The sequence below is a fragment of the Oncorhynchus gorbuscha genome, linkage group LG24, assembly GCF_021184085.1.
Source record: "Oncorhynchus gorbuscha isolate QuinsamMale2020 ecotype Even-year linkage group LG24, OgorEven_v1.0, whole genome shotgun sequence".
NCBI classification, from domain to species: Eukaryota; Metazoa; Chordata; class Actinopteri; order Salmoniformes; family Salmonidae; genus Oncorhynchus; species Oncorhynchus gorbuscha.
In genome coordinates this window covers 65061290-65073336 of record NC_060196.1, presented here as the reverse complement: position 1 = coordinate 65073336, position 12047 = coordinate 65061290, and the positions used below count along the sequence as shown (strand labels likewise).

The window sequence follows — 12047 nt, the reverse complement described above, 5'->3', positions numbered from 1 at the left end:
TTTTGGGCGTATCGTGTTGAGCAATGTTTTGCATGGTGCGTTAAATTATAACGGGGAAGACACCAGCATCAGTCTAAAAAAATCAATCCGACCGGCAGAAAAACCGAAATCAGAAGGTGGAGTTTGCAGTGTTTAGAAGAACAACGCAGGAGAAGGCCTAATCGAATAATTGCACAACAATTCCTGTTGTAGTTGTGTATTCTGTAGTGATGGATCACGATCTGTTGTTGTTGCTGGGTAATACTGTTTACACCCCCCCCTTTCTACAAATATCTATAAGGATATAAGTGATGTTGTCAGAACATAAACAATGTAGCCATGACTTGAGATGAGCAAGAAGGACGTTACCAAATCAGAGGATACAATTATAATTTACAATCCCCTCTGAACATTGTGTTTGTTGTAGGTCTGTAAGACACTCGGCCCATTCACATTTAACATGGCAGGTTATACCTGAGTCTGTGGTTGTAAGACACTCGGCCCATTCACATTTAACATGGCAGGTTATACCTGAGTCTGTGGTTGTAAGACACGAGGCCCATTCACATTTAACATGGCAGGTTATACCTGAGTCTGTGGTTGTAAGACACGAGGCCCATTCACATTTAACATGGCAGGTTATACCTGAGTCTGTGGTTGTAAGACACGAGGCCCATTCACATTTAACATGGCAGGTTATACCTGAGTCTGTGGTTGTAAGACACGAGGCCCATTCACATTTAACATGGCAGGTTATACCTGAGTCTGTGGTTGTAAGACACGAGGCCCATTCACATTTAACATGGCAGGTTATACCTGAGTCTGTGGTTGTAAGACACGAGGCCCATTCACATTTAACATGGCAGGTTATACCTGAGTCTGTGGTTGTAAGACACGAGGCCCATTCACATTTAACATGGCAGGTTATACCTGAGTCTGTGGTTGTAAGACACGAGGCCCATTCACATTTAACATGGCAGGTTATACCTGAGTCTGTGGTTGTAAGACACGAGGCCCATTCACATTTAACATGGCAGGTTATACCTGAGTCTGTGGTTGTAAGACACGAGGCCCATTCACATTTAACATGGCAGGTTATACCTGAGTCTGTGGTTGTAAGACACGAGGCCCATTCACATTTAACATGGCAGGTTATACCTGAGTCTGTGGTTGTAAGACACGAGGCCCATTCACATTTAACATGGCAGGTTATACCTGAGTCTGTGGTTGTAAGACACGAGGCCCATTCACATTTAACATGGCAGGTTATACCTGAGTCTGTTTTATAACCCATGTATCATTCAGTGCTTTCCATCCATTTGATTGGACCATAAAACGGATATGAAATAGATGTGTTTAGTACAGTATTCCTATCCATGCATGACCCATAGACCCAGACCCATAGACCCAGACCCATAGACCCATAGACCCATAGACCCAGACCCATAGACCAATAGACCCATAGACCCATAGACCCAGACCCATAGACCCAGACCCATAGACCCAGACCCATAGACCCATAGACCCAGACCCATAGACCCAGACCCATAGACCCATAGACCCATAGACCCAGACCCATAGACCCAGACCCATAGACCCAGACCCATAGACCCATAGACCCAGACCCAAATCAAATCAAATTTTATTTGTCACATACACATGGTTAGCAGATGTTAATGCGAGTGTAGCGAAATGCTTGTGCTTCTAGTTCCGACAATGCAGTGATAACCAACAAGTAATCTAACTAACAATTCCAAAACTACTGTCTTATACACAGTGTAAGGGGATAAGGAACATGTACATAAGGATATATGAATGAGTGATGGTACAGAGCAGCATACAGTAGATGGTATCGAGTACAGTATATACATATGAGATGAGTATGTAGACAAAGTAAACAAAGTGGCATAGTTAAAGTGGCTAGTGATACATGTGTTACATAAGGATGCAGTCGATGTTGTAGAGTACAGTATATACATATGTATATGAGATGAATAATGTAGGGTAAGTAACATTATATAAGGTAGCATTGTTTAAAGTGGCTAGTGATATATTTACATCATTTCCCATCAATTCCCATTATTAAAATGGCTGGAGTTGGGTCAGTGTCAATGACAGTGTGTTGGCAGCAGCCACTCAATGTTAGTGGTGGCTATTTAACAGTCTGATGGCCTTGAGATAGAAGCTGTTTTTCAGTCTCTCGGTCCCAGCTTTGATGCACCTGTACTGACCTCGCCTTCTGGATGATAGCGGGGTGAACAGGCAGTGGTTCGGGTGGTTGATGTCCTTGATGATCTTTATGGCCTTCCTGTAACAACGGGTGGTGTAGGTGTCCTGGAGGGCAGGTAGTTTGCCCCCGGTGATGCGTTGTGCAGTCCTCACTACCCTCTGGAGAGCCTTACGGTTGAGGGCGGAGCAGTTGCCGTACCAGGCGGTGATACAGCCCGCCAGGATGCTCTCGATTGTGCATCTGTAGAAGTTTGTGAGTGCTTTTGGTGACAAGCCGAATTTCTTCAGCCTCCTGAGGTTGAATAGGCGCTGCTGCGCCTTCTTCACGACGCTGTCAGTGTGAGTGGACCAATTCAGTTTGTCTGTGATGTGTATGCCGAGGAACTTAAAACTAGCTACCCTCTCCACTACTGTTCCATCGATGTGGATAGGGGGTGTTCCCTCTGCTGTTTCCTGAAGTCCACAATCATCTCCTTAGTTTTGTTGACGTTGAGTGTGAGGTTATTTTCCTGACACCACACTCCAAGGGCCCTCACCTCCTCCCTGTAGGCCGTCTCGTCGTTGTTGGTAATCAAGCCTACCACTGTTGTGTCGTCCGCAAACTTGATGATTGAGTTGGAGGCGTGCGTGGCCACGCAGTCGTGGGTGAACAGGGAGTACAGGAGAGGGCTCAGAACGCACCCTTGTGGGGCCCCCGTGTTGAGGATCAGCGGGGAGGAGATGTTGTTGCCTACCCTCACCACCTGGGGGCGGCCCGTCAGGAAGTCCAGTACCCAGTTGCACAGGGCGGGGTCGAGACCCAGGGTCTCGAGCTTGATGACGAGCTTGGAGGGTACTATGGTGTTGAATGCCGAGCTGTAGTCGATGAACAGCATTCTCACATAGGTATTCCTCTTGTCCAGGTGGGTTAGGGCAGTGTGCAGACCCATAGACCCAGACCCATAGACCAATAGACCCAGACCCATAGACCCAGACCCATAGACCAATAGACCCATAGACCCAGACCCATAGACCCAGACCCATAGACCCAGACCCATAGACCCAGACCCATAGACCCAGACCCATAGACCCATAGACCCAGACCCATAGACCCATAGACCCATAGACCCAGACCCATAGACCCAGACCCATAGACCCATAGACCCAGACCCATAGACCCAGACCCATAGACCCAGACCCATAGACCCATAGACCCATAGACCCAGACCCATAGACCCATAGACCCATAGACCCAGACCCATAGACCCAGACCCATAGACCCAGACCCATAGACCCAGACCCATAGACCCATAGACCCATAGACCCAGACCCATAGACCCAGACCCAGACCCAGACCCATAGACCCAGACCCATAGACCCAGACCCATAGACCCAGACCCATAGACCCATAGACCCAGACCCATAGACCCAGACCCATAGACCCAGACCCATAGACCCATAGACCCATAGACCCAGACCCATAGACCCAGACCCATAGACCCAGACCCAGACCCATAGACCCATAGACCCAGACCCATAGACCCAGACCCATAGACCCAGACCCATAGACCCAGACCCATAGACCCAGACCCATAGACCCATAGACCCAGACCCATAGACCCAGACCCATAGACCCAGACCCATAGACCCAGACCCATAGACCCATAGACCCAGACCCATAGACCCAGACCCATAGACCCATAGACCCATAGACCCATAGACCCATAGACCCATAGACATAGACCCAGACCCATAGACCCAGACCCAGACCCATAGACCCAGACCCATAGACCCAGATCCATAGACCCATAGACCCAGACCCATAGACCCAGACCCATAGACCCAGACCCATAGACCCAGACCCATAGACCCAGACCCATAGACCCAGACCCATAGACCCAGACCCATAGACCCAGACCCATAGACCCAGACCCATAGACCCATAGACCCAGACCCATAGACCCATAGACCCAGACCCATAGACCCAGACCCATAGACCCAGACCCATAGACCCATAGACCCAGACCCATAGACCCAGACCCATAGACCCATAGACCCAGACCCATAGACCCAGACCCATAGACCCAGACCCATAGACCCAGACCCATAGACCCAGACCCATAGACCCAGACCCATAGACCCATAGACCCATAGACCCATAGACCCAGACCCATAGACCCAGACCCATAGACCCAGACCCATAGACCCAGACCCATAGACCCATAGACCCATAGACCCAGACCCATAGACCCAGACCCATAGACCCAGACCCATAGACCCAGACCCATAGACCCATAGACCCAGACCCATATACCCAGACCCATAGACCCAGACCCATAGACCCAGACCCATAGACCCAGACCCAGACCCATAGACCCATAGACCCATAGACCCAGACCCATAGACCCAGACCCATAGACCCAGACCCATAGACCCAGACCCATAGACCAATAGACCCATAGACCCAGACCCATAGACCCATAGACCCATAGACCCAGACCCATAGACCCAGACCCATAGACCCAGACCCATAGACCCATAGACCCAGACCCATAGACCCAGACCCATAGACCCAGACCCAGACCCATAGACCCATAGACCCAGACCCATAGACCCATAGACCCAGACCCATAGACCCAGACCCATAGACCCAGACCCATAGACCCAGACCCATAGACCCATAGACCCAGACCCATAGACCCATAGACCCATAGACCCAGACCCATAGACCCAGACCCATAGACCCAGACCCATAGACCCAGACCCATAGACCCAGACCCATAGACCCAGACCCATAGACCCATAGACCCATAGACCCAGACCCATAGACCCAGACCCATAGACCCAGACCCATAGACCCAGACCCATAGACCCATAGACCCAGACCCATAGACCCATAGACCCAGACCCATAGCCATAGACCCAGACCCATAGACCCAGACCCATAGACCCATAGACCCAGACCCATAGACCCAGACCCATAGACCCAGACCCATAGACCCAGACCCATAGACCCAGACCCTTAGACCCAGACCCATAGACCCAGACCCATAGACCCAGACCCAGACCCATAGACCCAGACCCATAGACCCATAGACCCATAGACCCAGACCCATAGACCCATAGACCCAGACCCATAGACCCAGACCCATAGACCCAGACCCATAGACCCAGACCCATAGACCCATAGACCCATAGACCCAGACCCATAGACCCAGACCCATAGACCCATAGACCCAGACCCATAGACCCATAGACCCATAGACCCAGACCCATAGACCCAGACCCATAGACCCAGACCCATAGACCCAGACCCATAGACCCATAGACCCAGACCCATAGACCCAGACCCATAGACCCAGACCCATAGACCCATAGACCCATAGACCCATAGACCCAGACCCATAGACCCAGACCCATAGACCCAGACCCATAGACCCAGACCCATAGACCCATAGACCCAGACCCATAGACCCAGACCCATAGACCCATAGACCCAGACCCATAGACCCAGACCCATAGACCCAGACCCATAGACCCATAGACCCAGACCCATAGACCCAGACCCATAGACCCAGACCCATAGACCCAGACCCATAGACCCAGACCCATAGACCCAGACCCAGACCCATAGACCCAGACCCATAGACCCAGACCCATAGACCCATAGACCCATAGACCCATAGACCCATAGACCCAGACCCATAGACCCAGACCCATAGACCCAGACCCATAGACCCATAGACCCAGACCCATAGACCCATAGACCCATAGACCCAGACCCATAGACCCAGACCCATAGACCCATAGACCCATAGACCCATAGACCCATAGACCCATAGACCCAGACCCATAGACCCATAGACCCAGACCCATAGACCCAGACCCAGACCCATAGACCCAGACCCATAGACCCAGACCCATAGACCCAAAGACCCATAGACCCAGACCCATAGACCCAGACCCATAGACCCAGACCCATAGACATAGACCCATAGACCCAGACCCATAGACCCAGACCCATAGACCCATAGACCCATAGACCCATAGACCCATAGACCCATAGACCCAGACCCATAGACCCAGACCCATAGACCCAGACCCATAGACCCATAGACCCATAGACCCAGACCCATAGACCCAGACCCATAGACCCAGACCCATAGACCCAGACCCATAGACCCATAGACCCATAGACCCATAGACCCATAGACCCAGACCCATAGACCCAGACCCATAGACCCATAGACCCAGACCCATAGACCCAGACCCATAGACCCAGACCCATAGACCCAGACCCATAGACCCAGACCCATAGACCCATAGACCCAGACCCATAGACCCAGACCCATAGACCCAGACCCATAGACCCAGACCCATAGACCCAGACCCATAGACCCATAGACCCATAGACCCATAGACCCAGACCCATAGACCCAGACCCATAGACCCAGACCCATAGACCCAGACCCATAGACCCATAGACCCATACCCATAGACCCATACCCATAGACCCAGACCCATAGACCCAGACCCATAGACCCAGACCCATAGACCCAGACCCATAGACCCATAGACCCATAGACCCAGACCCATAGACCCATAGACCCAGACCCATATACCCAGACCCATAGACCCAGACCCATAGACCCATAGACCCAGACCCATAGACCCAGACCCATAGACCCAGACCCATAGACCCAGACCCATAGACCCATAGACCCATAGACCCAGACCCATAGACCCAGACCCATAGACCCAGACCCATAGACCCAGACCCATAGACCCAGACCCATAGACCCAGACCCATAGACCCATAGACCCAGACCCATAGACCCAGACCCATAGACCCAGACCCATAGAGCCAGTAGTGCATGTTGTTGAGGATCATTTCACTGTGTGCTTTCTGGAAACACAATACCCCCGTATAGTGTTGTAATATACGGATGTTTTTCAGATGTTTGGGGGGGGGGGTGTGAATGCTCCCATCATTCACCCTGTTTATCACAGTGATATTCAGATGATGAGCCTATAGAGCCATGATACAGTACTATACACGTCCCTGTTGTTCCAGCTGGAATGACTGGACAGTCTACTGACCTACAGTAAACCACACATCTTTGTCAAGAAAGCTTTTCTACTGAGCTGGCTTGATCAAATCTCAGAACACAGAGGCTACGTTCCTCTCAGTTAGAGCAGAGGCTACGTTCCTCTCAGTTAGAGCAGAGGCTACGTTCCTCTCAGTTAGAGCAGAGGCTACGTTCCTCTCAGTTAGAGCAGAGGCTACGTTCCTCTCAGTTAGAGCAGAGGCTACGTTCCTCTCAGTTAGAGCAGAGGCTACGTTCCTCTCAGTTAGAACAGAGGCTACGTTCCTCTCAGACAGGACAGAGGCTACGTTCCTCTCAGTTAGGACAGAGGCTACGTTCCTCTCAGTTAGGACAGAGGCTACGTTCCTCTCAGTTAGGACAGAGGCTACGTTCCTCTCAGACAGGACAGAGGCTACGTTCCTCTCAGACAGGACAGAGGCTACGTTCCTCTCAGACAGGACAGAGGCTACGTTCCTCTCAGACAGGACAGAGGCTACGTTCCTCTCAGACAGGACAGAGGCTACGTTCCTCTCAGACAGGACAGAGGCTACGTTCCTCTCAGACAGGACAGAGGCTACGTTCCTCTCAGACAGGACAGAGGCTACGTTCCTCTCAGACAGGACAGAGGCTACGTTCCTCTCAGACAGGACAGAGGCTACGTTCCTCTCAGACAGGACAGAGGCTACGTTCCTCTCAGACAGGACAGAGGCTACGTTCCTCTCAGACAGGACAGAGGCTACGTTCCTCTCAGACAGGACAGAGGCTACGTTCCTCTCAGACAGGACAGAGGCTACGTTCCTCTCAGTTAGAACAGAGGCTACGTTCCTCCTAGACAGAACAGAGGCTACGTTCCTCTTTAATTTTGAGTGTGACTCCAAATCCAGACCTCCATGGGTTGATAAATTTGATTTCCATTGATAATTCTAGTGTGATTTTGTTGTCAGCACATTCAACTATGTAAAGAAAAAAGTATCTAATAAGAATATTTCATTCATTCAGATCTAGGATGTGTTATTTTAGTGTTAGTTAGTGTTTAGTGTTATTTTTTTGGAGCAGTGTATATTTCTGGGTATAGTTTGGATTGGCTCCAGGTCATGTCGTCATTTGTCGTAACATTGTTCTGCCCTGCTCGTTTTCTTCAACAAAACGAGATATTCTTCAGGAAAAGGAGTGTAAACTGATTTACTGACACCAGGGATGCATCCCAAATAGCACCCCATTTCATACATGTAGTGCACTACTTTCTACCAGAGCCCTATGAGTCCTGGTGAAAAGTAGTGCACTATATAGGGAACTGAGAGTCAGACATAATGCACCTTCGGTAATTTCTGGAGCGCCTAGCCAGCCAACAGCCATTTAATGCAGACTGAATGGGTTTATTTTAATGTAGACTGAATGGGTTTATTTTAATGTAGACTGAATGGGTTTATTTTAATGTAGACTGCATGGGTTTATTTTAATGTAGACTGAATGGGTTTATTTTAATGTAGACTGCATGGGTTTATTTTAATGTAGACTGCATGGGTTTATTTTAATGTAGACTGAATGGGTTTATTTTAATGCAGACTGCATGGGTTTATTTTAATGTAGACTGCATGGGTTTATTTTAATGTAGACTGAATGGGTTTATTTTAATGTAGACTGAATGGGTTTATTTTAATGCAGACTGAATGGGTTTATTTTAATGTAGACTGCATGGGTTTATTTTAATGTAGACTGAATGGGTTTATTTTAATGTAGACTGAATGGGTTTATTTTAATGCAGACTGCATGGGTTTATTTTAATGTAGACTGCATGGGTTTATTTTAATGTAGACTGAATGGGTTTTGTTATCTACCTTTTGTACGGCGTGAGATTTAAATCTGATGTGTAATCCATATTTCACCATGGATTAACGGTAGACGTTGAGCTGATCTGTAGTGCACTGGGGGAAGTGACTGCCTTCTCCAGGATGGCCTAGTGGTTAGAGCGTTCGTAACCGAAAGGTTGCAAGTTCAAATCCCCGAGCTGACAAGGTACAAATCTGTCGTTCTGCCCCTGAACAGGCAGTTAACCCACTGTTCCCAGGCCGTCATTGAAAATAAGAATTTGTTCTTAACTGACTTGCCTAGTTTAATAAAGGTAAAATGAAAAAACAAACTTCCTGGATCCAGTTCCATACTGTTTCTGAACAGACTTTTCATTTGTTTTCGCGCTTGAAGACCATAAAAAAAAAAAGTTGATCCGGAATTTGTCAGACATTCCCAGCGTATAGTGATGGCCTAGTTATTTCCCCAATCCTTACTCGGGATTATGGCACATTCTCCGGGTTTATTGGCTTCTGGTTAACTACAAACCTCTATCATTCGCAACAGGGATTGGCACGGGTCAGAGAGGGTAGGACTGCTGAACTAGGCTCTAGTCTGTAGGTTAGTGAATACACAGCTGATTGGTGGTTATCTGGACTGGGTTATTTAATGGTTGATGTAGTGACTACACAGCTGGGTTATTTAATGGTTGTTGTCATGACTACACAGCCGGGTTATTTAATGGTTGTTGTCATGACTACACAGCTGGGTTATTTAATGGTTGTTGTCGTGACTACACAGCTGGGTTATTTAATGGTTGTTGTAGTGACTACACAGCTGGGTTATTTAATGGTTGTTGTAGTGACTACACAGCTGGGTTATTTAAAGGTTGTGATTCTAGAATATAACCGTTTATAGGGTTGACACAAACAGTATTGCGATATTATAAGGTATTGTGGCTTGGAAAGAAAACATATAGAGAACTTAATTTCCTGTGGAAAACACTCCTAATGTTGTAAACAAGCAGCCTTATGTTGTCACCCAGATTCACGTTTGTATTCCAACCTATAACACACACTGTTACATACGCAAGGTTGTAAAGGACCAAAGAGTTTAGTCTGCTTTGGGTTTTCCTTTTTGCCATGGAAGATCAGGTATCATGGTATCTGTCACCATACTGGAATCATGACAACCCTAGAAAACAACAATAGAATAACCGATAGAGTAGAATACCCAGTAGAATAGAATACCCAGTAGAATATAATACCCAGTAGAATATAATACCCAGTAGAATAGAATACCCAGTAGAATAGAATACCCAGTAGAATAGAATACCCTGTAGAATAGAATAGAATAGAATACCCAGTAGAATAGAATAGAATAGAATACCCTGTAGAACAGAATAGAATACCCTGTAGAATAGAACAGAATAGAATACCCAGTAGAATAGAACAGAACAGAATACCCAGTAGAATAGAACAGAATAGAATACCCAGTAGAATAGAACAGAATAGAATACCCAGTAGAATAGAACAGAATAGAATACCCAGTAGAATAGAATACCCAGTAGAATAGAACAGAATAGAATACCCAGTAGAATAGAACAGAATAGAATACCCAGTAGAATAGAACAGAATAGAATACCCAGTAGAATAGAACAGAATAGAATACCCAGTAGAATAGAACAGAATAGAATACCCAGTAGAATAGAACAGAATAGAATACCCAGTAGAATAGAACAGAATAGAATACCCAGTAGAATAGAACAGAATAGAATACCCTGTAGAATAGAACAGAATAGAATACCCTGTAGAATAGAACAGAATAGAATACCCTGTAGAATAGAACAGAATAGAATACCCTGTAGAATAGAATACCCAGTAGAATAGAACATAATAGAATACCCTGTAGAATAGAACAGAATAGAATACCCAGTAGAATAGAACAGAATAGAATACCCAGTAGAATAGAACAGAATAGAATACCCAGTAGAATAGAACAGAATAGAATACCCAGTAGAATAGAACAGAATAGAATACCCAGTAGAATAGAACAGAATAGAATACCCTCTGGAATAGAACAGAATAGAATACCCTGTAGAATAGAACAGAATAGAATAGAACAGAATAGAATACCCAGTAGAATAGAACAGAATAGAATACCCAGTAGAATAGAACCGAATATAATACCCTTGAAAGATTAGTGGAATCTGTGTGGGTTGCTGGACAGGTAGGATGACTGACAGTGAAGGTGAACAGGTGGTCACGTGTCAGGTGACAGAGGAATGTATGAGACTGAGGCAGGAATTCCTTTAACCATAAAGTGGTATATTTACTGGGTAGTCTGTGCTGCATCACAAAGGAAACAAATAACATGTATACAATCAAATTCATAATCAAAGATCAAATCATAGCAGTCATTATTAACATAATTTAGGGAATTCAACAGTCCAGTTCATTAAGATGTCAATAGTAATCATCCGAGAGTCATTTAGGCTCATAACTATTTATCATAAATCATGAAAGAATACAAACAGTGAATGGTTATACAATCTATCCCCATTATCAAAGTCAATCAGTTAGCAAACAATGACGTTTCTCATTTCACTCTTTCAATAGTCTTCATGTGTACATATAATTAATTTCAATACACATGAACCATATCGATTGTGTAATTGGCCTATGAGGATCTGTAGGGCCGTGATCATTGACAATTCACATTACACAATATGTTTGAAGCGTGCGCTCCAAGCCGCGCTCCGCGGTGATAACTATAAACAATAACTGAATGGCCCACTCTCCCGATCACCACAGATCATTCAGATGAAAGGTAAGAGTCGGTGGACTTACGTGGATTCATGGACGCACAGAACTTCTGGATCAGATGGAGTTAGGGAAGAGAAAGCAGCGAGATCAGGCGATGGCAATTTCCTCCTTTTGTGGAGTTGAGATCTGTAGGACATTTCCACCTGACCTAATTAAAGCG

General features: G+C 46.8%; 1 protein-coding gene across 4 annotated transcripts in view; it reads left to right on the top strand.

The window, feature by feature from the left end:
* The window catches only part of LOC124013190 (type 2 phosphatidylinositol 4,5-bisphosphate 4-phosphatase-like), a 61858-nt gene that overhangs the window by 518 nt on the left and 49293 nt on the right, over positions 1-12047 (top strand). The window lies entirely within an intron of this gene.